We start from the raw sequence: 25,254 nt of genomic DNA, 5'->3' as shown, positions 1-25,254 counted from the left end.
AGGGAGCAAACAGTCATGATCAATATGCTGCTGGCTGGATGCTGCCCCTAGAGGGAGGAACAGCCATAGAGACCTGAACAAGACTGCAGGGGCCAGAATGAGTGCATCTGGCACTAGCAAATTACATATTAGTTCATTCAGTACAATTCGTAGTCCACAGATAGCTCTGAGTTCCTTCTGTTCCATGTGTGTGTTGGGGCAATAGACAAAACAGAAATGCCCGCCCCATACGTTGAACTTAAACTTTAGGAGAGTAATAAGAAACAAGATCTTGAGAGCAAGAGCAAGGGAGAGAGAGCAGGCGTGAGTGTGAGAGACTCTAGTTGTTCATGTCAACAACTTGACTCACACCAACAACTCCACGTTTTATCAGTCAGACTTTTGCGGGTTTTGTCTTTACAGTATACTCTTACACTGGTAGCTTCCTCACCTGGGAATGAGTGTGTTTGAGATAGAAGTTCTGGTGCCCCAATCCAGACTTAGTGATTCAAGAACCCTGGGGAAGGGGCCCAGGAATCAGACCTTACAGAGCTTCCCAGTGACTGACCCATGCTTCACTTTGAGAATCACTGACCCTAGGAATGGTACACTGTAAATGAAATTAACAAGGTAAATAAGTGCAATGTACAATTAGTTAAGAGTCTGACTAATCTAAGAACACAGAGCCAGGTTAGAGGCTACATCTGTATGAAGCACATGTACCTAGGAAGGTATAGACCGAATGTCCTCTGGGAGAAGGTGGCTTTTGAGAGTGGTGGGCATGCTGTGTTGGGGTGGTTAAAAAATATCGGTATACTTATACAGCCTCCTCTTTCATCAGCTTCCCTGTAACTATCGACTCATCAAAGGTCAGGAGTGGCTGAAACTTCATTGCTGGTAAGGAGGGTCCCCAGAGTCCATCCAGTGTGGACGAAACCCACTCTTCCCTGAAGATCCTGAAGTCCTGGGTTAGCAGAGAGCTAGCACAGCTGTCCCTCGAGGGGACAGGTGAGAACCTGGAAGTCAATATGACTATATAGGTAGAGTACCCATTCTTCTCCCAGTGAGCAAATCGCCTTGTTCAAGAAAGTATGCAAGGGTAGGGTCACTGGCTCTGTCTAGCTCTTTGGTTTGTCTGTATGAGACAGGGTCTCCTACACAGCTCTGGCTGTCCTCAAACTAACTATGTAAGCAGTTCTCAAAATGCGGGTCATGACCCCTTTGGAGGTTGAATGACCCTTTCACGGGGGTCACTCGATATCGTGCATATCAGATATTTACATTGCGATTCCTAACAGTGGCAAAGTTACAGTTATGAAGTAGCAATGAAATAATTTCATGGTTGGGGACCACTACACTATGAGGAACGGTATTAAAGAGTCACAGCATAAGGCAGGTTGAGAATCACTGCACTATGTAGACCAGGCTGGCCTCAAACTCAAAGAGCTCCGCCTCCCTGCCTCTGCCTCCCAAGTGCTGGATTAATGGCATGAGCCACCAGGCCTGCCAAGCAGCATTTCAATAGAGGCATACAGAATCTGGGCAGAACCCATCATGAGAAGCTGCCTCTGGACTGAGTGGCCCATGCCCTGTGTGGCCTTTTTAGCTGCAAGGTACCACAGCAGAGAGGCAGCAAGTGATCCTACCATGCCATGGCTGTCCTGGGCCAGCAAGGGATGGCAGACTCATCTGCCTTGTCCTAGAAGGTATCCCCTTATGACATTTTACTTAATTGATATTAACAAAGGCTGCTATGTATTTAAGTACCTACTATGAGCTTTCACATCTTTAACTCTTCTAATGCTCACAACAAGCCCTTTTTGTTTTAGGTGAGGAAGCTAAGGCTGGAAAAAGTAAAGGTAGGTCCTTATGAAACTACAGTGTGACTTCTGTCTTCTGAATCAATGTGCCTTTGCATCTAACACAGGTCACTGTAGTCCACAGCCAAAGGCAGTAAAAGTACCCTTAGAGAGGACAGGAGTGTCTGGGCTGGGACAGGCTGGCCTAAGACAAGACTTTTGCTATGTGTCTGAGTGGTGACATCTGCCTCAGTAACTGTTTAGAAGTGCTAGAACATTGTGAAGTTCTGCTACAGTTTCAACCCAAACTCTTTCTCCACAGACCCAGCAGCCGCCCCTATCACTCCATCCAGCCATGTACAGTATGAGCCACTTTATTTTACAGACACCAGCTTCAGTGAAGGCTACTAGAGTATCAAGTTTGGCAAGCCTATTTTTCCAGAAACCGTTTTTGATTCTCCTAAAAACTCCTTGGGTATATTTGGTGACTCATGCATACAATCGCAGGAGGAGGCTGAGGCAGGAGGATTGCCTCATATGAGTTCGAAGTCAATTTGGGCTTCACAGAATGTTCTATGATAGCCTGGGTTATAGTGAGATCCTGTCTCATAAAATCCCAAATAAATAAATAAATGTTTGGAGTTGTCATGGTTCTCCAACACCTTCTTTCATTTTATATGTGCAGAAACCCTGAACACTGGTGTCTTTGCTGACTTTCCTCAAATTTCGATCATGCGGTAGTGCCTGCCCTTCAAGTGCTGAGCAAAAGAGTAGATCATAGAAATGGTCTGGGCCTTGGTGTCCCACAGCTCTGAGTTCAAGTTTCGTCTTTGCCACTTACAAGTGGTAACTGTGAGGCTGGCAAATTGTTTCCTGACTTCCCATGCATGATTTGATACACACACACACACACACACACACACACACACACACACACACCATGGCACAAGCGCGTGCACACACATGCATGCATATATACACGTACATGTGTATGCACACACGCTCATACACAGGCACCCCATATGTCAGGTGCTCAGCACAGTGCCTGGCATACAGCTGTTTAACTGTATGGTAACTATTTGCTTTCCAGTGCCATAGACTAAACCCAGGGCCTACCATAGATCTACATGCCAACCCTGTAAACAGTAGCTGTTAGTCCACAATAATGGTAAAGGAACGTGAATGAATAAACCATAAAGCATTAAATGTCACCATGGAGATGACTCTTCAGCATTTATAACAGAAGTTCTAAAACAAAGGAGTGAGGGGGAAGAACAGGAAACTACTGAGCTGATGGATTTCACTGTGGGCAATCCACTGGCTCATGGAAGCCAGAGAGTGCCTGGAGCTCAACACAGATCAGGAAGCAGCCAGAATGGCTGGCCCTGACATCAAGCTAGCTACCCAGGGCTTCAGGTTTTCAAAGAGAAAGGCTGTTTGATGCATTAGACAAGTCTCTCAGGGCAAATGAGGGCTGATACCTAATCTACCTGTCCTGAGCTCACAGTGGGCCCTGGGGAAGCCCTATGTTTTGTTCAGGGACCAGTGGGCTCTCAGATAAAGATACACCCCCATCCTTGACAATGGTTCAGGGGGTGGTTGATTGGGAGGAGTACAGAGCACAACCCAGGAGTCTCACAGAGCAGCTTCAGCTCTGTAACTGACAGGTGAGGTGACATTAGCACAAGTCACCACTTTTCCCAGCTTCTAGTTGTTTACTCATTTAGAAAATGCATATGTTAAAAGGTCCAATGTAAGGTAGAGAGATGGTCTTTGATAGGTTGAAAATAAAGATCCACAAACATGGTCAACTTTGAAGTGCTCAATCTAGCTAGACACCTGCTGACAGAACTGTGTGTGACATCATCATGCACACCACTCCACATGTATTGAGACTAAGTGACAGACACTAAACGCTTTACTTAGAAAACCCTGCGAGCATCCCAAAAGAAGAGGCTATTGTTATTCTTCAGAGAAAGACCAAGCAACTTGCTCACATTTAAGTGATGGAGCCAGAATTTGAACTTCAGCAGATTGGCTTGAAGCCTATAGTGTGAAATCCTTCACTTGTGTTCATTAAGTGAGTCAGGATAGGCCAAGTGAACCCAACAATGTCTGTCACATATGGTGTACCTTCCAAGTGTTGATGACTATCATCCTTATCACCTTGTGCTCTAGCCTCTCTGGAGCACCCTGGAGGTACAGAGGGTGGGGGCTAAACTTTAGCTCTTGGTGTCCAGGAAGACTGCATGAGAGGTGAAATATGGTTTGTGTTGGGGGTGGGCACTCCAGGCAGATAATGATGAGTGTGCAAGGAATTAGAAAACTAAGAGAGCATGGCTGCTGGGGGCACACTCATTCAATAGTGTGAGTGTCTATGAGGAGCCGTGGTTATGGGTGAGGGAGGGACAGTGAGGCGGGCCCAGGTGGTGGCTGACTGGAAGTGAAAGGCTAGAAAACCTGGTCATCATTAGGAGGGTAGGAGCTGGTTCTGTGGCCACTTTAGCGTTGGGAAGGCTCTGAGGCTGGTGGAGAATTAGCAGGGGGTGGGAGGCAGAGGCCAAGCATGGCCTCAGATCAATGACAGGTGCCTTCATAGGAAATGGGCTGTAGTGAAGTAGGCCCTGCTTATGAGAGAAAGGTACAAACTTTCATAGCTTTGGTTTAGCCACTGGACCCAAGTGCTGAGATCTAAGGCATCAAATAGTTCCAAGAAAGGGTTCCAGGTCAGGTGCTCTCATACACCATTTCTGCCAAACTGCAGACAGGTGCCCAAAGCTCTCTTTGCTTCAGAGTTAATGATGACCCCAGTGTGCACTGCAGTCATTAATCGGGCCCTGAAGACCATCAGCTATAAAAGATGATAGTATTTAATTATCATAAAATACAAAAACTCCAGCTGCCTGAGCATGCCAACAGAAAGAATTATTTAGGTTCCATTAAAATGCCATCGACCACCACTGACTCGGGATGGTGATGTAGAGGCGCTGAGACCTTAGCTAATGAACCTTGGCTTGCAAGACCAATGTAGAGAGGCCAGAGAGCTCTTTTTCACCACAGTCCAAAGCGGCATCTGACGGCCTTGCTTCTCATCTCAGGTCTGCCTCCTTTAAGCTGTGGTGGCACAGATCATTTATTTAACTTGAGTTTTAACTTTGTCATCTGTCAAAGGTATATGACAGTAGCTGGCAAACTGTAAAGTCCTGTGTAAGAGTTAGAGAGAATTATCATTAGTATTATGTTTCAACCTAGAATGGATCTAATCTAAAAGCAACCCTGGTGTGAGCAGGAGGTGATGGGGTAGACCTTAGGGGTGTATTTTTCAATCATTCACTTTCTCCCTGGTGTCTCTCTAATGGCCAGTGTGCAGGAATTCTCAATGGTATTTGGTCTGACACACTAGATGGACTCAGGGAAGGACCAGGCCCTGCAGGTGGGGCAGCCCCTACAGAACTTCTCCTGCTGGGAGTGACATAGCCTTGAGGTTGCAAGATGGCTGCTTTACTTTCTCATTTATGTGAGGCATAGCAAATGCCCAGATGATGACAGGGCATGCCAAAGCTCCAGTGTCTGATACAGTGACTCCTATGACGGGGTTAGAAATGAGGAGGGGGCTATCAGAGTCCCTGAGGCTGCACGGGCAGGACACAGTTAGGAAAGCTGGCCAACACGTCCTGGTTAGCCCATCCCAGAGGCACGCACTGCAGTGGCAATGGGAAGGCAGACAGCCACTTCACTCTTTGCTCCAATCTTAGTTCTAGATCATTCTCTGTCCTTTTCTGACCCTTGAAGATAGTGTGCCTGAGATTCTCTTGTCCCTGAGCTGAATTCCAATAGATTTGGCTCACTGTGAGCCCAGGAGAACGCTTGAGGAAGGAGAGCAGACTGAAGGACACCCCCCTAACCTCTCCCCCCACAAAACCTCCCCCCCCTCCAGATCCTCAGCCCCATGCAACCCACTCGGGTCATAGTCCCCAGCAACAGTGACATTTCTCCAGGTTTCAGAACATGTAGATTGCAGTTGTCTAAGAAACTTCTAGAAGAGCAAGGGCTGGGACTGTGTGCTAAATTAGAGTAAGGCTAAGGTGCGTGACGGGGAGGGAGAGGGTATCCAGGTGGGTGGCTGGTGTGAACAAAGGCTGTGACGGAAACAGACCCACGATGGCATGGGGACTTGGCTGCCTGGAACAGAGTTCTAGCGAGAGGTCACAGAAAGACAAGTCTGGATCCTGGCAGTGGCTTTAAGGGTGTTCAGGGACTCACTCTGACTTCCAAATTTCCAAAGTCAATGGTAGTCATAATGATGAGACAGAACCCTCAGGGTATTAAATGAACCCGTAGCTTTTGTCCAGCAATGGATTCCCTGCTGGATCAGGACTCAGGATGGGGCTGGGTGGAGGACCCTGCTCTCTGTAAGCAAACAAGGAAAGCAGAGCCGTGTTCCAAGGCCATCAGAGAGAGACACATCGGCACTGCTCTCCACCCCCAGTCACACTTGTTCACAAACTAAGCGAGCTCACCAAAGCCCATCTTTGCTAAGTGTGGTGTGTGGCTGGCTTGCCTGGGCCTCCACCAGAACAGCGTAACTAGCTCACAGCAGATACCCACCACCTATGTATGCCTCTTGTGATTGTCACTGTCAGAAGCTAATCCGCACTGTGACCTCCAAGTAAGGCACCTAATGTACCTGAGTCCCAATTTCCTGGAAGGACAAACAGTCCAGGAGGTAGAGGGAAGCTTCTCTAATTCTAGAATGCAAGACTGGACCACGGGTGTCGGGTGAACTTGTGATATTTGCTCATGAACATCGGGATGCAAAAGATACTCCCAGCATGCTGTGTGTGGGATATGCCGTGTGGCTGGGTACCAAATAAGGTGAAAGAGAAGCATAGGCTGCTTCTTTCTTCCCTGCTTCCTTTTCCCACGACTCCTGAAGCTTTCCTCTGGATTTGTAAGTACTGGTGCTGGAGACAGGGGTGACTGGCCCGGGTTGCTGCTGTAAAATTGTAGCAGATTTGTTGAAAAAGGCCAGCTGAAGCCTGAAGCAGTGGTGGTGGGGTGTCATTTCTGGGTGCGTGCATTCCCTCAACTTAAATCTATGTCTACCTCAAGGCTGAATTTGTTCTGGGAGAGCTTTCTAGCTGTCAAGTGAGTTTTCCTTCCTGTCACCGTCACCTTTGCAGCCTTTTTGAAAGTGGTCTGACCCATAAACAGTCAGGTCAGGGCTTAAATCAACAAAGGGTCACTGTTGATAGGCAGGACAGGAGTGATTTTGAGTGTGTGTGTGTGTGTGTGTGTGTGTGTGTGTGTGTGTGTGTGTGTGCACAAAGAGCACCTGTGTGTGTTTAACAGGAGTAGAGTGTGTTGGAACAGATACACAGTCCATGGAGTGCAAAGCACCAAGACTGAGGGCAGGCTATTGTCAGACTATGCCACAGGTGGAGAGGGCCTAGTGGAGGCGACCATACGGGATCAACTCATACAGTGGAGGGTGATCTTCCGCTGGGCTCATTAGTGCTTCCCTAACTTCCTGAGGTAGGGAATGGTCCCAGGGACACAAGGAGGACCACTCCTGTCAGCCTGGAAATTGAGGGCTTAAAGACAGTGTGTGTGTTTATGTGTGTGGGTGTGTCCAGGAGCCTGCCAAGAGCTTAGGACTAGCTTTCCAAGCCTCATGGCTTATGTCCATGCAGTCTACATGCCAGGAAGTTAAACACCAAATTACATCCTGTGTAGCAAAGTTCAAGACTGAAGAACTTCCCAGTTTGGCTAGTAACTCACTCATGACTTTGGATGGGCCTCAATTTGTCTATCAGGAAAATGGGATTCCTCCATTCATCAGAGGATCTCTGGTAGTCTTTGCCAGGCTTTGACAGTCTGAGTCCTAGTGACTTCCCTTTGCTCCTCTCAGAGAATGTCCTAGAGAAAAGATGGCCGGATGGGAACTCCTGCTGCCCTCAAATAGACTGAACTTGGAAGAGGAATGGATTGTCTCCATGGAGCTTTCAACAGATAAATCTGGACCAGGCCAGGCAATTACTAAAAGTCAACAACAGTCCATTTTAAGAACAAGCAAACTGGATAATGTCATTCCTGGTCTTCAAGCCTGTTGGTGGTTCCAGTGCCCACTAGACAGGAGCCCTCACCTCATGGCCTGAGCCCCACCACTGCATGGTAGCACCCACACTCTCCACCTCCTTCCATGAAAGGTGCCAAGGTCAAGCCCATCTTAGACCCTCATGGAGCTGTTTTAGTCATAGCTTTGTATACACTGTTCTGATTAGAAGGTCATGTCCCCTTCATTTTCAAGTTGACTCAAATTAGAAGCTGCCTCCCCCAGGAAGCTTTCTGTGACTCTCTTCTCCCTAGTTGGAAGTAGAGGCTCTTCCTTTAGATTCATCATGCTAGGCTGGAGAGATGGCTCAGCTGTTAAAGGCTAGGCTCACAACCAAAAAATAAGATTCATCATGCCTCTAAGTCACTAAGTCATCACCATATTCTTAGAGCGCACTGGAGCACACAGTTGGATGGAGGGAAGAGGGCCCACTGAAGGTTTGTGATGTGGCCAGTATGTGGAAGGGGAGGGGAGATTTGGCCCTGAAGCTGCTCAGCCTTAATTGTGGCCCTCACAAACCCCATGAGCCTGCCCTGGGTTCTTGTTCCCTTTCAGCCAACCTGTTGCTGTCACCTAGGTGTGCCGATGTCTATCACAGGACAAAGCTATTTCTTCAGAATTTACTGATGGAAATCAATTTGAAGGCGAGAAAGGAACATGATGAAGGTGATTTGTCCTCCTGATGGGGACTCTCTGGGTGAAGAGAATTAGGAAAACGACCCCATAAACTGCCCTGACCTTCAGCGCTGGGTTTTGTTTCCACGACACAGGCCGCTCCCTTCAGAAGCTCTGAGAGCCATGCCTTTATTTTTTTTTCATACCATCCTAACTGTTGCCGATGACATAAGCGTTTACAGGCACTCAGTTATCAGCTGTGCTCCCTGTGCTGTTTGGAGACTGTCAGGTCAAGTGTAAAGAAGGATCAGTGTTCCTGGAGTACCTGAAACTTTCCATGCCTCCTGACAGTCGTCAGCAACAACCTCCACCCCGCAGAAGCCTGTGGTGTCGTGGACCCCCAAAAGAGGAGTCATGATATAAAAGGGACAACATCAAGAAATAGATATTTTCTCTGTTTTAAAGACTGGGAACCTGGAGCTCTGTGTGGTCCTGTGGGTCACCCAGTTTCAAAGCCCATGATCAGACCCCTCAAGCCTAACTTCAGAGGCCACCCCCAGGAGTCACCCCAGGGGCCACCCCAGGCTTTACAGAGCTGAATGTGAAACCGCTGAGTCCCAACCACAGCACCATCCAACCCCATCAAGTCTCAATACAGCATCGTGACATCCTGTTCATGTGATGGGTACCTTTCTCCTTCAGGCTTTAACACACTTAATGGTCAAAAGCATCAGTTAATTACCCAGGCCAGGGAGGTACTTTTCATCACTCACTACACCACCACAGCTGGGCTTTCTTTCTGATACACATTCAGGAAGTTGTAGGTGGGCATTCTACTCATCAATGTCCAGAAGCCCAGTCATACTGGAAACAGGGAACATTTTTGTCCTCTTGTGGCCCTCTGCAACATGCCTGACTCTGTCTCCAGGTCACAGAAATCTATTACTAATACCAATAATGGCCTCAGAGTATCAAAAGGAAGGCCACTGCTTATTCTGTTAAGATACCTTTAAGGTACCAAGTGTCTTTGAGACAGTAGGAGGAACACATGGTTCTGTGTTAGGAAGATAGCCTGGTACTGAAACAGCTGTGGACTCACACCTGTGGCTGAACTTATCTTATGGCATCTTCCTGATATGAAATATGGAGATACCAGTCCTAGGCGACAGTGTCCACAGAAAGAGCTAAGAAAACACGTGGCCCATAGCACCTGCCCCCTAGTTTTAACTACATCTATCATTGTATTCCAGAAGGGGAAACTGAGGCACACAGAGGAGCAATCTGCTCTTTCTCCATTACTACTCAGTGCAAAGACAAGACTGCATGTGTCACCTGCCTGTGTCACCTGCCTGTCCTGGCGAGGACAACAACACATTTCCCATACTTAACCCTCCTGCTCACTTCAGCTGGCAGTCAGGAGGGACCCTGTAAATGCTGTTATTATCCATTGTATTTGAGAGGGGTCTCTTCAGTGCTGCACTCTGGAAGACGCCCTCCCAGGAAGTGATGGGAGTTCTTTGCCCTTTGACAGCCGCAGCATCCTGGACTGCTTCATACTGGCATATCTTGATGAAGGTGACAGATTGACTAAAAAGGTATGAGAACCCAGAACAGGACTTCAGGGCACATGAGTACCATGACTCCACCTCCAGCAGCCTCAGGTTCAAATCTCACTTTTCCTGCTAACACACTGGCCTTTTTCCAGTCCCTATTTTCCACATCAGCAAGGTCCCTGACACCATGAACCTGATTTCGATGCAGAAGGCATACATACACCTGAGCTCATTCCCCAAGCGGATTCTTTTCTTTCGGCTGTGGAATATTTTATTTTTCCAATTTCAGAATCTACTTATGTTAAAAACGGAAGAGAAAGAAATCCAATCAGCCCAGCTCAGGTTTGCGAAACAAACAATGCAGCCAGCACAGAACCTTAATCAAACAGTTATATTCATAGCCGTGGTGATCAGAGCTCTGCCTAATTTACACCGCCCAGGGTGTCCTAGGGAAATGCCTCCTGTCAACATTTGCAACCAACACCAAGACAGACATTGAGGGGGCAGCGTGGTTATCCAGGCCTGGCATCCTGGGAAATCAGGGGCACCTGTGGACCTGTAGGCCTGTCCCTCAACCTCTCCTTACTCCTGAAAGCCATTCTATAATCTTTTTCTTTTGGTTATGTGATGAGGGGAAAGGAGGAAGTTCGGAATCCGGCTGCCTCCTTTGCTTTATGTGTACGGTTATGGTTAGAATGTGAATTGTCCCCCTGATAGCTCATATGTGAGGAGGGCTCAGCTGCTAGAGGAGGTGGAATCTTGGGGACTGTGACATTAGTAGAAGTAGGTCACTGGGGGTGGGCTTTGAAAGTACTACCTCTTTCTGGTCCTACTTTAAGCTTCTGCTTCCCGATGTGTCAAGATGTGAACAAGCCATGCCACAAGCTCACACCACCGAGGACGCCATCCCCCCCCCCAACGCCAACCCTCCCCCCCACGCCATCCACCCCGGACACCATCCCCCCCATGCCATCCCCCCCCCCATCCCCTCGATGCCATCCCCCCACGCCACCCCCCCACGCCATCCCCCCCACGCCATCCCCCCTCCCCGACGCCACCCCCCCACGCCACCCCCCCCACGCCATTCCCCCCACGCCATCACCCCCCACGCCATCCCTCCGGACGCCATTCCCCCCCACGCCACCCCCCCACGCGACCCCCCCCACGCCACCCCCCCACGCCATCCCCCCCACGCCATCCCCCCCCGACGCCACCCCCACGCCACCCCCCACGCCATTCCCCCACGCCATTCCCCCCACGCCATCCCCCCCACGCCATCCCCCCCCCCGACGCCACCCCCCACGCCATCCCCCCCACGCCATCCCCCCCACGCCATCCCCCCCACGCCTCGCCATCCACACCATAAAGCACTGATGTCTTCTGAAACCACAATCGACGTCCACCTCTCTCCTTGAGTTGTGCCAGCCATGTTGTCATAGCAAGAAAAGCGACGCAACTAAGATAGAGAATTGGTACCAGGCGTGGATTCACTGTGAGAAAAGTGACCGTGTCGGCCTGCGGGATGCGAAGGGGTTTTGAGTCGTGGGCTAAAGAAGCTGGAGAGTGCTGTATGCAGTGCTTAATGGGCCACTGTGGTGGGGGTTCAGAAGACCGGAACACCTATAGAAAGCGTGAGCAGTAAAGACGGTGCTCATGAGGCTTCAGAGGGGAACAGAGACTCCACTGGGACATGGCGGAATGCTTGGTTCTCAGCTGGTACTACTATTTTGGGAGGGGGCAGGTCCTTTGGGACTGTGGCCTATTTAGCAAAAGTGTATCTCTGGGGGCTGGCCTTGATGGCGATAGTGGCCTCTGGATCTGCAGAGGCCTGAAACCCCCCCCCCCCACTTCCTGATTTGATAAGATCGGAACCAGTCACATTACAAGCGGCTTCTGCAGCGGACTGATGCTCACACTGCTGTGCCCTCCATGTCACGATGGACTGACACAGCTCTGGAAACCACGGTCCAAGGAAATCCTTCCTCCCTTGGGTTGCTTAGCAATGAGAAAAGTATCTGATATGTACATGTTACTCCAATCTGTGTAAGAACCCTGTGGGGGAATTACTACTCAAAGTCCCATTTTGTAGCAGAAGAAACTAAAATACAGAGAAGATTTTGTAGGTTGCCCAAAGCCATATTTGCTGATGCAGACAGGATCCAGACCTAGCGAGTCAGCCTTGGAGTCTGTGTACTTGGTCCTCACATTCCATGCCTTGACTGTCACGCACATCACCCAGCATGCCGGGTGGTAAGTTCGTCACTGCTAATCGGAAGTCCAATAGTCAGCCAGTGCTGCTGTAGGCTGATGACTCCACTTTCGGTGGCCCTTTTGCAACAGTGGCCACTGTTCGTAACACTGCTGTTGGGCGGATGGTGTGATTTGTAAGATCCGGGAGTCAGTGTGGGATTATGGAAGCGCCTAGCGCTTCCGTTCACTACACTACAAAGACTTTATGGATGAGAAGGGAAATAGAGAAGATGCTGCCCATCTGGAAATCAGGCAGGAGTCGCTTGATTAGGCTGTTTCTTCCCACCATGCCTTGGCCCCTCAAGTGTCTAGTATATAGGGTCTTGGCTTGCTGCCATTTCTTCTCACTTCATTACCTCCAGACTGGAGCATCCCTACTGTCGGCGGGTGGAATAAGGCAGCCAATGAGCACCCTTGTCCTTCTGGCTTGGGTGTCTGATTCAGGTAGAGATATGTGACCCTGCTGCTGTCTTTTCCAGCTTCTTCCTCACTCCCTGAGGTTGAAACTCACCTCAGACCCTGAAATGACACATCCAAGCCCTTCCTCACTCTGCAGACAGATTCAGCCCTACCCTTTGAAGGACATTCACACTTTGTGACCATGATCCTGAGATCACAAGTACCTGCACTCACCCAAGTATACACTAACTCCTATGTCCATGAAAGTCTCTCACTGCTTTGGGGTCCCTCGAGATAGGTCCCATTCCTTGGCATGCCACGTGTACCCAGTCTGATACTTGCCATGTAGTAGGTACAAATGGTGGGTGAATAAGCGAACAGAAATGACTGTCTCAGACTTCACTAACATTCAAGCAAATTTCATGAACATCCTGTCCTTACAATAAAGGATGTCCATTTCCACTTCATCAAGCAAATGCCCTGTAATGATCTGTGGGTATTAAGTAAGAAGAGGGTGTCTGCTTTTAAGTAGACAGGGCAGGACCAGTACAGAACCACAACAGCTGTGCCTCTGGGCTTGGAGATGAGGCAGTACAGTCTGCGGGTCATGGTGACATGGTTTGTGCTTTTTAAAATAATGTAATACTTTTTATTTACGCTGAGAACTCCATACACGTATACAATGCATCTCAATCTTCCCCATTCCCTCTCTCCTCTCATCCAATCCCTCTTGCCCACCCAACGTCATGTTATTTTTAGTTGTTGTTGCTTTTGTAAGCCACTGAGTCCAATCAGTGCTGCTCAAGTGTGCATGCGCATGGAACCATCCACTGGTACACTGGCAACCTACCAGTGGCCACATTCCCAAAGAAAAATGACTCACCCTCCCGCCAGCTGCCGTAAATTGCCTCTAATGACCCTTCAATGGAGGGCGAGTCCTCAGGAGCCCCTCCCTCATCCTCACTGGAATTTTGAGGTCTGCACTTTTCTTCAAATCCCCAATTCCTGCTGTATAACGCAGGAGCACTGTTACTAATCACACTAACTCCCATTGATTTTTTTTTTATCCCTGAGGACAAACTACCTCATCCCTCCTTAATCTAATGACTAAAATTAGGCAAATGTAGCCATCTGATACACATTAGGCATCACCCCAGAAAGGAAGACATCAAACAAAATATGACCAAAACCCTCCTTATGTCTCCATTCTCTTAACTGCCCATGCAAACCAGGCTGAGGCCTTCCAAATAGGGAAAAGCTGTTGGGGGCTGTGTATGTTCTCAGGATCCTTCTTTGGGTCAGGTCATCCAGGGAGCACCTCTGGGTGCTGCCCCCTTTTGTCATGAGCAAGCACTGAGCCTCCCCCATGCCAGGCAGGCACTGTGTTTAAGGGTTTACGATGGTGTTTTCCAATCCACAGTACTGTACCGTGAAGACTTAACATCAGCACCCTTATTTCACACAGAAGGAAACTCGTGCTCATGAAATGAATGGGAAGCTCCAGGCTGCCTAGAAGGTGATCAGTTCAAACCCAGGACTAACTTAATCCTGCATGTGTAGGCACTGTCTCCCCTCACTCCTTCCTTCGGCAGCCCAGAGAAGCTGGAGATGGCCAGCTTTGTGAAGACTGACTTATAGAATGCAATGGGCACCACCTGCAGCCTTGCATTCAGAGGCCTAGAGAGGGATGGTTGAGATGCCCAGGTTCATCTTGGTTCTGGATATGCAGGACCTGAGATCTGGTCAGGAAAGGCCATAGAGGAGCAAGCACATCCAAACACCTGGGAACTGTGCCTGAAGGAACTTCAGAAATAACATCTCGGTTCCTCCCTCTTGAGAACTCAAATGTGGCACTGAGGAAGATTTCTAAATGTCAGAGGCTCTGTGAAGATTGTCTGCCCACTGCTTTCACACACACTCGACGTCTGCGCTATAATTACAGACATTTCTTCCCTGGCCCTCCATATTTGCCTGTCTGAGCCCATCTGTGCTGGGCTGGAGTCAGCACAGGAAAGCATTGCAGGCAGGCTCCCAGAGGAACTCTGTTGTCCCAGCAGACTGGTGGGGAAAGCTGGTAATTGAAAGTAGAAGGCCAAGGCAAGAAGAGAGGCAGTAGCTCTGGGGAGCCTGGAGTGAGGTTGACAGCTCAAACCATTCTTGCCCTGGCTTTACTCCATCCCAATAGCACATGTTGCCATCTTAGACTTCCTGAAGATCATGGGAAGTTCACATTCACAGACCTTTCCCCTCCTCTGACCTCATGGTAGAGGGCAAGCCAGACACTAGCACCTAATATGTACTAAGGCCAGGTGATGGGTGTGGAAAGAAAGAAAGGCCCTAAGATACCAAGCTTCCCTGGGGAGGTGGGGCTAGACTCGGGTCAGTGAGCCCTAACTGTAGGCAGCATGGAAATCAGGAAGGTCCTGGGTGCGTTGCACATCCAGTGTGTTAGGGCTGGAAAGGATGGATATTCTCTTGCCAAATTTGAAGAGGGGGCCCAGGAGGAGCAATAAACAACTACCAGATGGCGGCATGCGGCAGGCACACCGAAGCATGTTTTGTTCAAGGTCTCAGAGGCAATCACTGGAGGCCTTGAAGATGGACACAGCTACATGATAAGGGCAATGTATAATATGCAGGGACAGGGCAAGCATAGGCAGGCAGGCGGGCAGAAAATAGAGGGAATGTGGTTTGTACCGTTCAGAGGCAATTAATTTAATTAAGCATTGCTCTCCTGATGTCTTTATGGTGACAGCTCTTATTACTTAACTCTTCCCGTGTTTTTGCCCAGTGTCTCCAACTAGGCCATCTTGTCAAAACATTTCTTTAAATCTCTGGTTCTCCCTGGAGTCCACGTAGTTCTCAGTGTGAGAAAAAAGCTGCCACAACCGTTACTAACAAACGGGGGACCACTTTCCCAAGTTAGAAAAGAATGCCAATGATGACTGCCACCTCTGAACATCCCATCCAAAGGCCAGTCACCGCTTCAGAAAGGAAGTCCCCTGCATGGCGAACACAGACGAAAAGTAGAGCCAGGTGACAGTGTGAATAGCCAAGTCGCCTATGTCAAAGGCATGATTGCAGTCTAGAAGGAGCATTGCCCTACAGGTGTGGTATACTTCAGTGAGCACTATAGCTCAAAAGCAAAATAAGAAAATAAACAAAATATTACAAGCTCGAAATACAAAGGTTGTACTAGGAGGTTCCCTGGGGACATGGGGGAAGCTTCAGGACTGACCTCAGAATCAGGTAAAGATCATTAGCACCCACCATCCTTGTCACCATTTCCTCAGACTGCAGGAAACAGCTCAGCCATGCCTCTCTTTGTATTGCCTCTCTTTCCTCCTGGCACCTACTGTCTGCCAGGCAATGAACGAATCAGAGAAGATGGTAACAAATGAGAATGTTTCCTCCCAAACAGAAGGTAGAAAAGTCAACACTGTGCAGCAAGTGGCATGTGGTCAAGGCCAGGATGTCACCTTTGCAGTCACCCAGGGGCTCTATGATCAGAGGCCTCATTCTTTATTTCCTATTCTGTTACCATCTTGAAATTCTTCAAATCAGTTTTGAAGAAGGGGCCCTGCATTTCCATTGCACATTGGGACCTATAAATTAGGTGGGCACTTCTGAATATGGAAAAAAGAGCTTTGCCATCTGGCTTCCGTTCTGCCCTTTGACAGAGGAGTAAGGTCATTTGGGGAAGAGACCACTGCTGAAGGTGTTGAGAGACAAAGAGGTGACTCCATCTCCTAGGGCAATGAATGGTTCAGAAATGAGTATTGAACCTAGTTTGGGACAATGAGACTCAAAGGTGGCTTCCTGACAATTCTCTTTGTGTTTAACATCAATAGGTATGGAGCCAGTCTTTCTTGGCCATGAAATGTTCCATGCTGCTACTACCAGCCATCTTCCAGACACAAGGGGTCAGCTTGACTAGATCAAGGAAAGCTATGGAGAGTGCCCAGATCCTTCACAATTCCATCTCTGTCCTGAGCAACTAACCCTCAACCTACCCAATCCCTGGGCTTCCTTTTACGTCAAACAGCACCGCCCCCCCCAGTAGTCGGTGCTGTTGCTGAGTTACAGCTAAAAGTATCTCAAGCGACACAGTCAGACCGACTTCATCTCAAATCCAGATCTTGCCACTTACCCACATTACACCTTCAGCAAGCCTTATTTTCTCTCTCTGACTAGAAAATGAGGGTGAGTAATCACATTGTATAAGCTAGCAATGGAGACCAAAGGAAGTCATTCCGCAAAGAAGCTTGGATGGTGCCAGCTACATGCAGGGGCTGGGTCACTGACAGGAATCATGGTGGTCAACTTCTGAACCCGATGGATAGCTGCTACCACTGAATTTCCTTAAGTGGATAATGAGCTAAATATCCCAGCTACAGAGAAAAGCAGTAGAAATCCTCATTAAAAATAAAATTCCTTCTTTTGCATAAAAAGCAATGTACAACTATACCAATAGAATTTAAAGGACTGGAGAAGCCAATTGAATCATGTGGACATTGCAGAGGTAGTCAGAGGTTTGCTCCTTTGGAAATCAGGACCTTCCCCAATACTCATCACAGTGGGGCTTTCTTCTTAATGAATGGTAATTGCAAAGTTCATGGAATAGTCCAAGATGGCAAGGGTGAGATTTTGCAAAAATAAAATTAATAGTGGTGGAGCATACCTGTGGTCCTAGCACTTGGGAGGGTGCAGTTGCAAGATCTCAAGTTCAAGGCCAGCCTGAGCTACATAATGAGACTCTCTGTCAACAGAAATATCACTTCCATTACCAACATCCATCCTAGTTTCCATTGCTGTTTGAGTAATGTTCTTAGTTGGAATTCTTACACTATATTCTAATGTTGATCTCTTGAAAATGTCTAATCTTCCCCAATTAATAAGTGCCAAATAAAATGTATGATTTCATCTTAAGAACTGAATTTTAGGGTAGAGAATAAATTGTAATTCTAATGGTGATGGGAAATAAACAAACCACTCCACTCACACTTGAGTTATTTTTACTTTAAAAGAAAAGCAAGTGTAGACAGGAGTGCAGAAAATGGTTCGTTCTTCCTTTTTTTTTCCCCCCAAGACAGGGTTTCTCTGTGTAGCTTTGTGCCTTTCCTGGATCTCACTCTGTAGACCAGGCTGGCCTCGAACTCACAAAGATCCGCCTGCCTCTGCCTCCCTAGTGCTGGGATTAAAGGTGTGCGCCACCAATGCCCAGCATGGTTCTTTCTTTACCCATTATAAGAACCATTTTGTAACCATTTTGAATCTTAAAAAATTCTACTCACATAGGCTTTTGCCCCTGCCTTATACCATCTCCCTATGAGGCTGGTACAGTGAGAGAGAGACAAGCCTGTTAGCAGCTCAACAGACATGTTCCCCAGTGTGGGTGTTTCTTAAAGATGGCACCAGTTGTGCTGGGGAGATGGTGACATTGCAGATGCTTTCACAACCCTTCCATGTCAGTTTGAGAGTTCCCATATGGTACTTTTACAAAGCTATCAGAGGAATGTTCCAGAAAGGCATTTCCCTGCCTGAAATCTTTCCCTGCTACCTTATCACCCTTAAGTGCAAGTCTCTCAGCCTGACATTCAAGGCCCATTAAGATTTGGGTTCTTTTATAGTCTCATCTGTCAACAATCACTTGCATTAAGCATCCGGTCGTGGTCACAGTGAAACCCTGGAAATTTCCCAGCAAGAAGGAATCAAATTAACAGCTCAGAGAAAAATGAAGGCTTATATGAGAAAGAATGGGTGGTGAGAGGGTGTTGCTTAGCATAGAAGGAAAGACAATGAAAACCAGAACCCAAAACTCCACACTTCACATAATCATAATTATATAGCCAATGACTGTTTATTTCACAAAAATTATTATACTAATTATGAGGACTTGTGGGAAGAAGAACAGCAAGAGAGCAGGTGTATGGGAATCATCTTCCTTATACAAAATCAACAGGGGGCTCCTAAGAGACAGAAGGGCTGGCTCAAGGGCTTTTCTTTTGTATTGTAGACCTTTGACAGAAAAGTCACTTCGAAAATTGTGGATACAGATGACTTTCACTTACAAATAACCACAAGGAAGAAGTTGTTCTAAGTCACAGAAGCCCAACTCCAGCACCAAACTTCACATGAATGTTAGAGACGCTCTGAGCCAGGGGTTCTCAACCTGTGGGTCAAGACCCTTAGGGGTCAAAAGACCCTTTCACTGGGGTTGCTCGAGGCCATCAGAAAACACCGAGATTCACATTATGATTCCTAACAGTAGCAAAATTACAGTTATGGAGCAGCAAGGAAAATAATACTATGGTTGTGGGTCAGGACAACATAAGGAGCTGTATTAAAGGGCTGCAGCATTAGGAAGGTTGAGAACCACTGCTCTGAGAAAAGCCCCAGCAAATGGAGCTGCAGAGTGGTGATTTACAAAGGAAGAGAACATGCTTTCCAATGCTGCAGTGAACACCAGTGATTGGGAGGTCAACTGGACATGAGTTTGAAGGCTTTCCAAATGTGTGTTTACATGGCCTGGCAGAAGATAATTCTGCAGGCTGGAGGACCAAAGATTAAAACCTTTCTAACACTGTACATGTTTGATGCTTCCTACAAAGCACTGGCATTCACCAGAAGATTTGGTGATTATTTCCTAACATCAGATTCATCTTTGCTCACTGTGTACCAGTGTTCAGTGAACCATTGGCCTGCCGTCCCTGTGTGAGCAGGATCTGTAATTTCCTCAGCAACAGTGGATTATTCTGCTGTGGGACTGGAGCTTGTTTCGGATGAATTATCTGCTTGTGTGCATTGCAGCTACTAAAATAGGGGTTGATTTAACATTGAAGTCATTTCCTCACTGCCCCGTGCCTTTTTTAGTGCTCTATTTGCTTTGTCTGCATGGATTGTATGGCAATTTATTCCCCGTTTATTTTTTGAAGGAAAGAACCAGTGATGTATTACTTTTGTATTAGAAAAAACAAACAATATCTGTAAGGAAAGTGGTGGCCTCCATCCAGATCTTTGCTCATTCTTCTACTACAGGCAATCAGGCAAGCATCATGGAGTATGAAGAGATGATCAGCAAGGGATGGCAATCAGGGAAAGCAGAAACAGATCAGAATTAAAGGTCTCTTGAAGGAATGAGATTTGAGTAGAGGGCTATATGACTCTGAGAGGCTTTTGTTATAGGAGCCTTCACTCCAAACCTAGGAGGGATGGTTGTTCCATCTGGGTAGAGGCTGGCTGTTTATGTCCCAGAATGTTCACTAGACCATACAAGCACATGACTGACACCCACACACTCACATTAAGTTAAAGGACTCTTTGCTTTGAAAACTTACAAGATGTGTACAAGTTTTCTATCACCCTCACTAACAGTGTCTTTCAAACCAAGAGACAGGTTGAAGCATGAATCCTACCACAGAGCTGGCACCCAACCAGGCATAGATCTCTCCCACCCATCTCGAAGAGTCTCTTTTGTAGTTTTTTTATTTTTTAATATAAAACAACTGAAGTGCATTTGTTTAAGACACATTGTAAAAACTCAAAAGGATATAATTTGAAAGAAATAAGACAAAAATAAAACCATAGTTGAAGATCCAGAGTTAATATAGAAATGAAAAAATAGAAAGTGAATCTGAACCAGTCAGGTTTCTTGGCTGTAGACACGCTTTGGGTGAGTCTCCTGCAGGTCTTTCTTAGAAGCCACCAGCCTTTCTAACACTTGGTGGCAGCAGGTTGCTCCTCTTGCAAGCTCTGGGTGGAGAGCATAGTGGATCCTGCCATCCATTAGGGTGGACCATTAGATGGATACGATGCTGAGTGGCCACAGTGTGGATGTTAGAAGGATGGCCACCAGAGAGCTACAGGGGGCGTTTATAACTCAGATCCTCATACTCCATGCTAGCTGCTCCAAAGAGGGTCTCTGTCCATTTGAAAAGCTTTGCGTAGCTCAGGGAGGCAATTCCTTTCTCATTAGAAGGGTCATTATCATCCCCTGGAGCCCCTACCAGGCTGGGCTCCCTTATAGGCAATGCTGCTAGTGTTTGGTAGAGTCATATTATTTTTCCTTTTGGCAGGGCCTTCTATAGACCAGGCTGACCTTGACCTTGCATAGCTCAGGATGATCTTAAACTCATGATTTTCCTACCTCTGCCTCCCAAATACAGGGATTACAGTCATGGGCCATTCACTTGGTCATGGTTTGGTTGGTCATCGCGGCAGTTTTGGGAAGGAGAGAGGAACTCTGAGAACACCACTGGCACTGCCTCTTCTGTCTTTCCACCTGTCTGTGCACAGCAGTCCCCGAGACAGCAGGACTCCCATTCCAACCCCCTGACATCAGGACATGTGTCTTCTAAGTAGTTTTCAAACACCCCCAGACCTTCTTTAAGGAAAACACCAAACTCAAATCTCCCACTGCCCATTGGTCCTTCCATCTACATGCAGAATCCCACAGCAGGGTAAAGGGTGCCACAACTTTCTCCAAAGCGGCCATCACCACAGTCACTTTATTCCATGTTGCCCCATGGGGCCCTGGGTCTTTCCTAATGCCTTACTCTGCAGCATCTAAACAGCAGCCCAAGGTTTTGGCTCTTTGTCTAGTGACAGCTCTGATGTGGCTTGTAGCAGTTTTCTGGAAGAAACAGGGACAGGCAGGCAGAAATGCCATCTTTAGCAGAGGCTGTCCTACCCACCTGACTGTGACACGACACTTTCAGAAAGCAAAAGGTTTTTTTTCTCCATAGTCTTGATGATAAATGTATACACAAAAGCTTGGGAGGCCACTAATTCCTAATGCAACTTCTCAATAATTAAATATACAATAAAGCAAAATTACTTAAAGCAACACAAAAATGGTTCCAGAATCTACAAAGGGATTGACAGAATTATCTATCACTGAAAAAACTCTTTCAGGCAGGGGAGATGGCTCAGTGGGTAAGAACACATGATTTGCGAGCATAGGGGCCTAAGTTTGAATCCTCAACACGGATATAAAATGGCAAGCATAGCTGAGCATGCCTGTAACTTTGGCATTGGTGGGTAGAGATATGCATTCCAAAGAACACACCTCTCGTTGAGTGAGAGACTGAATCAAAGTAATAAGGTGGAGTACAGAATACATCAGGCATCTTGCTCTGGCTTTCACATGTGTGCACATACTCATATGTGCATTATCTACAACACATTAAAATACTTTAAAATATGAGTATATGTTTTAGAAGGCGGGGGATATAGTTCAGTTGACAGAATCCTTGAAGAGCACTTACAAACCACTAGGTTAGATCCCAGTACCACATACAATTGTGCATGGTGGTGGATGCCTGCATTCCTGGTGTGTGGGATGTAGAAGCAGGAGGATCAGAGTTTAAGGCGGTCTTCTGATACATAGTGAATTCTGAACCAGCCTGGGTTAAACAAGGCACTGTTAGATAGTCATGGATGGACAGGGAGTGTGTGTGTGTGGGGGGGGGCTGGAACAGGAAGATCAGGTGGGGAGGGAGAGGGAAGAGGGGTAAGGGAGAGAATATGGGGAGGGACAGCTAAAACAAAATGCCATTTGAGGGGTCATATGGAAGCCCAATACAGTAGAAGAGTCTTAAAATATAGACACATATGAAAGAAACCTAAATTGGAATCACCAAATAATGGGACAGGGGGGAGCCAAAGCCACAACTAGACATCTTTCACCACCAAAGGAAATGTCCAGTGCTGGGAATGGAGTTCCTGGCAAAAGGGGTCCAATGGAAACCCCCAAACAACCCATGCTATTGCCTAGGCTATTGGTTGCTCACCACAGATTAGTGGTAATACCCTGTTTCTGAAGACAACACCTATATTATTCACTGAATGTGGAGAAGTCAAGCTGGTGCCGACCTAAAGCCTTCACCTCTATTGACTAGTGTTCATGGTACAGGAAGATATACTTACTGCACAGCACCATCGAAGAAAGGTAAACACCAACCCAGCTATAAACCCTGAGATCTACAATGGTGATCTGCCTGAAAAATATGCTGGTGCAGTAGTGGTACAAAAGTTGTGGGAGTAACCAACCACTATCTTATTAGAATGAAGGTCAACTCTGTGAGATGGAATCCATGGCTGACACTGCCCAGGTGACCAAGAACCTGAGACTAGATAGGCTGTGGACCTAGGAGAAAACCAAGTACTATTTTGTTCTGCTAAAGGAATGTAGCAATAATATGACTCCTAATGACATTCTGCTACACTCATAGATCATTATCTTGCTCAGTCATCATCAGAGAAGCTTCCTCCCGCAGTCGATGGGAATGTGGACAAAGTCCTACATTGGACAATGTGCAGAAAGTGAGAGATCTTGGGACACTCAGTCCTAAATGGGATATCTCCATCAGTTCTCTTTCCTCAGGCCTCAGAGAACTCTTCAGAAGAGGAGGTGGAAAGAGTGTAAGAGCTGGTGGGTACAAAAGACAGCAAGGAAACAAGTCCTTCTAGACACAACAGGACTGGTGCACATATGAACTCTCAGAGACTGCAGCAGCGTGCACAAGGCCTGCACAGGTCTAAGCTGGATGAGGTCCCAGTGCTGAGAAGGGAAGACAGCATAAGCCCCCATCCCTAACCCAGAAACTGTTTCTAATTGAGAACCACTCAGAAAGGAAAGTTCAGTCTTCTCCTACAGAGTGTCACTGGGTATACAAACCAAACTTAAGGGCAGGCTCCATGCTCAGCAATAGATGGCCAACCCGAAGCTAACTCAATGGTATTTTTTGACTCACAATGCTTTGTTTAGCTATTTTCCCCCTGCAGACCTTTTGCTTATATACTATGGTTTCCAATTTTATTTTTATGGGTTTTCCATGTGTGCAAATGTGTGTGTTTCAGCATCTGGATGTGTTTCTTTTGCTTTTTCTTTGCCTCTTTTCTTTTCTGTTTGTTTGGTCCTATTGTGGTTTCTTTGTTTTTATTTTATCTCATTATTTTTAGATGCCTGTTTGTATTCTAATGAGCGAGAGAAAGAGAGGGTGTGGACTTGGATAGATGGAGAAGTAGGGAGGCTCTGGGAGGGGATGGGGGAAGGGAAACTTAATCAGAATATACTGTATGAAAAAAGTCTTTTTAAAAATAGTACAAAAGAAAGAAAAACTAGATAAGAACTATATCTTGGAATGTACAAGTGTGGAAGTTACAAGCATGGCTTTGGAAACAGATCTGAGTATGTTCAGAACATAACTTTCCTGGTTCCTGACTGTGTGACTATATGTATGTTGTATAACTTTTTGAATAAGCTTTTCTTCACAGTTAATGGAATTAAACCTAGCCTGTAATTATGTAATCAATTATCATTGGCAGAATTAAGTAAAGGGATGAGAGGCCTTCTGTACAGGACAGAATCCTAGTGAGAAAGTGCTGAGTAGATGGAGTCGGCCTTGAGACAGAACTGGATCCCAAACCAATGTCTAGCCTCTCTTTGCTCATCTGCACAAATGGGAACTGAGCATCTGAGGTGGAGGTAGGCTTCCTTTGTCTGCAGATCACAGGAACCTGCAAGAACCCACTCAGGGCCCACTGTCAGGGCCACAGTGCTTTCTCTTTCCTCCAAACAATTCCGGACTTTTATTCCACAAGGCACAGACACAAAAATTCAACAAGTACTGAACACTACCTTCCTAGGATCTGCACAAAGAAGTAGCCCCATGCCTTTAGCCCTTTTTACTTATAACCCAGAGTCTTTCAAAGACCACTAGTGAATTTTCACCTCACTGCCTCCCACCAGGTGGTTCTAGACATTCACAGGGTGAACTCAGCTGTCAGTTGAGGTTGAAATAGGCAGGACAAAGAAACAGCCATCAAAGTGCTTCCGTGTGCAGTAAGTAATTACAGAATCTGCTAAATTACAGTGATTAGGCATTGCCAAGGAGAAGTCAAAAAAAGTCTCCAGCATCTTTGGAGACGGGAGGGGGAGAGTTTAATTAAACAGCTCTTTGCTACTGATTTAATCTCTCCCTTGGAAAAACCCACTGGTTCCAAGGGACAAGAGGGAGAGAGTGCAGAGAAGGACCCAGGGAAATCCTCCCACAATGGCTGGGTCTTTAAAGGGTTCTTGGGGAGTTGTGATGAAGTGAGAGATGGTGGCCTTTATTATGGAAATGCAAGAACTAAGCCGAGGATTGGGGTCCTTGAGGGAGGCCATGAGGAGGTCCAGTTATAACCATTCCTACAATCCTGCTGGGGCCAAGCCAAGCCTGAAGTGCCTATAGATTTTCTCTTGAAGGACTTATTTTCCGTATGTCAAAAGTTCACTACCCCCAGACTCTGTCATTTGGGTACAAAAAAAATGTGCTTTTAAAAAAGCCACCAAACAGTGGAAACAATGGCTTCTCTGCCATCTACTTTACCAGCAAAGGTTCCTTTGAAGATTAATTAAATTTTGATTTTGGACTGTAGAACACCAGTGCAGTCATGGGCTGGGCATTGAAGGATTAAACTTAGACATAGAGAAATAGCTCTGAGCCTCTGTCCAGAGTGGATTTCAGTTTTATAAGGAAAGCCCTACAGAGGGATTCCA

General features: G+C 46.9%; 1 protein-coding gene across 5 annotated transcripts in view; it reads right to left on the bottom strand.

The window, feature by feature from the left end:
- The window catches only part of Tenm4 (teneurin transmembrane protein 4), a 761,032-nt gene that overhangs the window by 225,443 nt on the left and 510,335 nt on the right, over positions 1-25,254 (bottom strand). The gene's annotated exons all lie outside the window — the stretch shown is intronic.

The sequence above is a fragment of the Onychomys torridus genome, chromosome 1, assembly GCF_903995425.1.
Source record: "Onychomys torridus chromosome 1, mOncTor1.1, whole genome shotgun sequence".
Lineage (NCBI taxonomy): Eukaryota > Metazoa > Chordata > Mammalia > Rodentia > Cricetidae > Onychomys > Onychomys torridus.
Note: the sequence above shows the minus strand (reverse complement) of the source record. Positions and strands in the feature narration are given on the sequence as shown.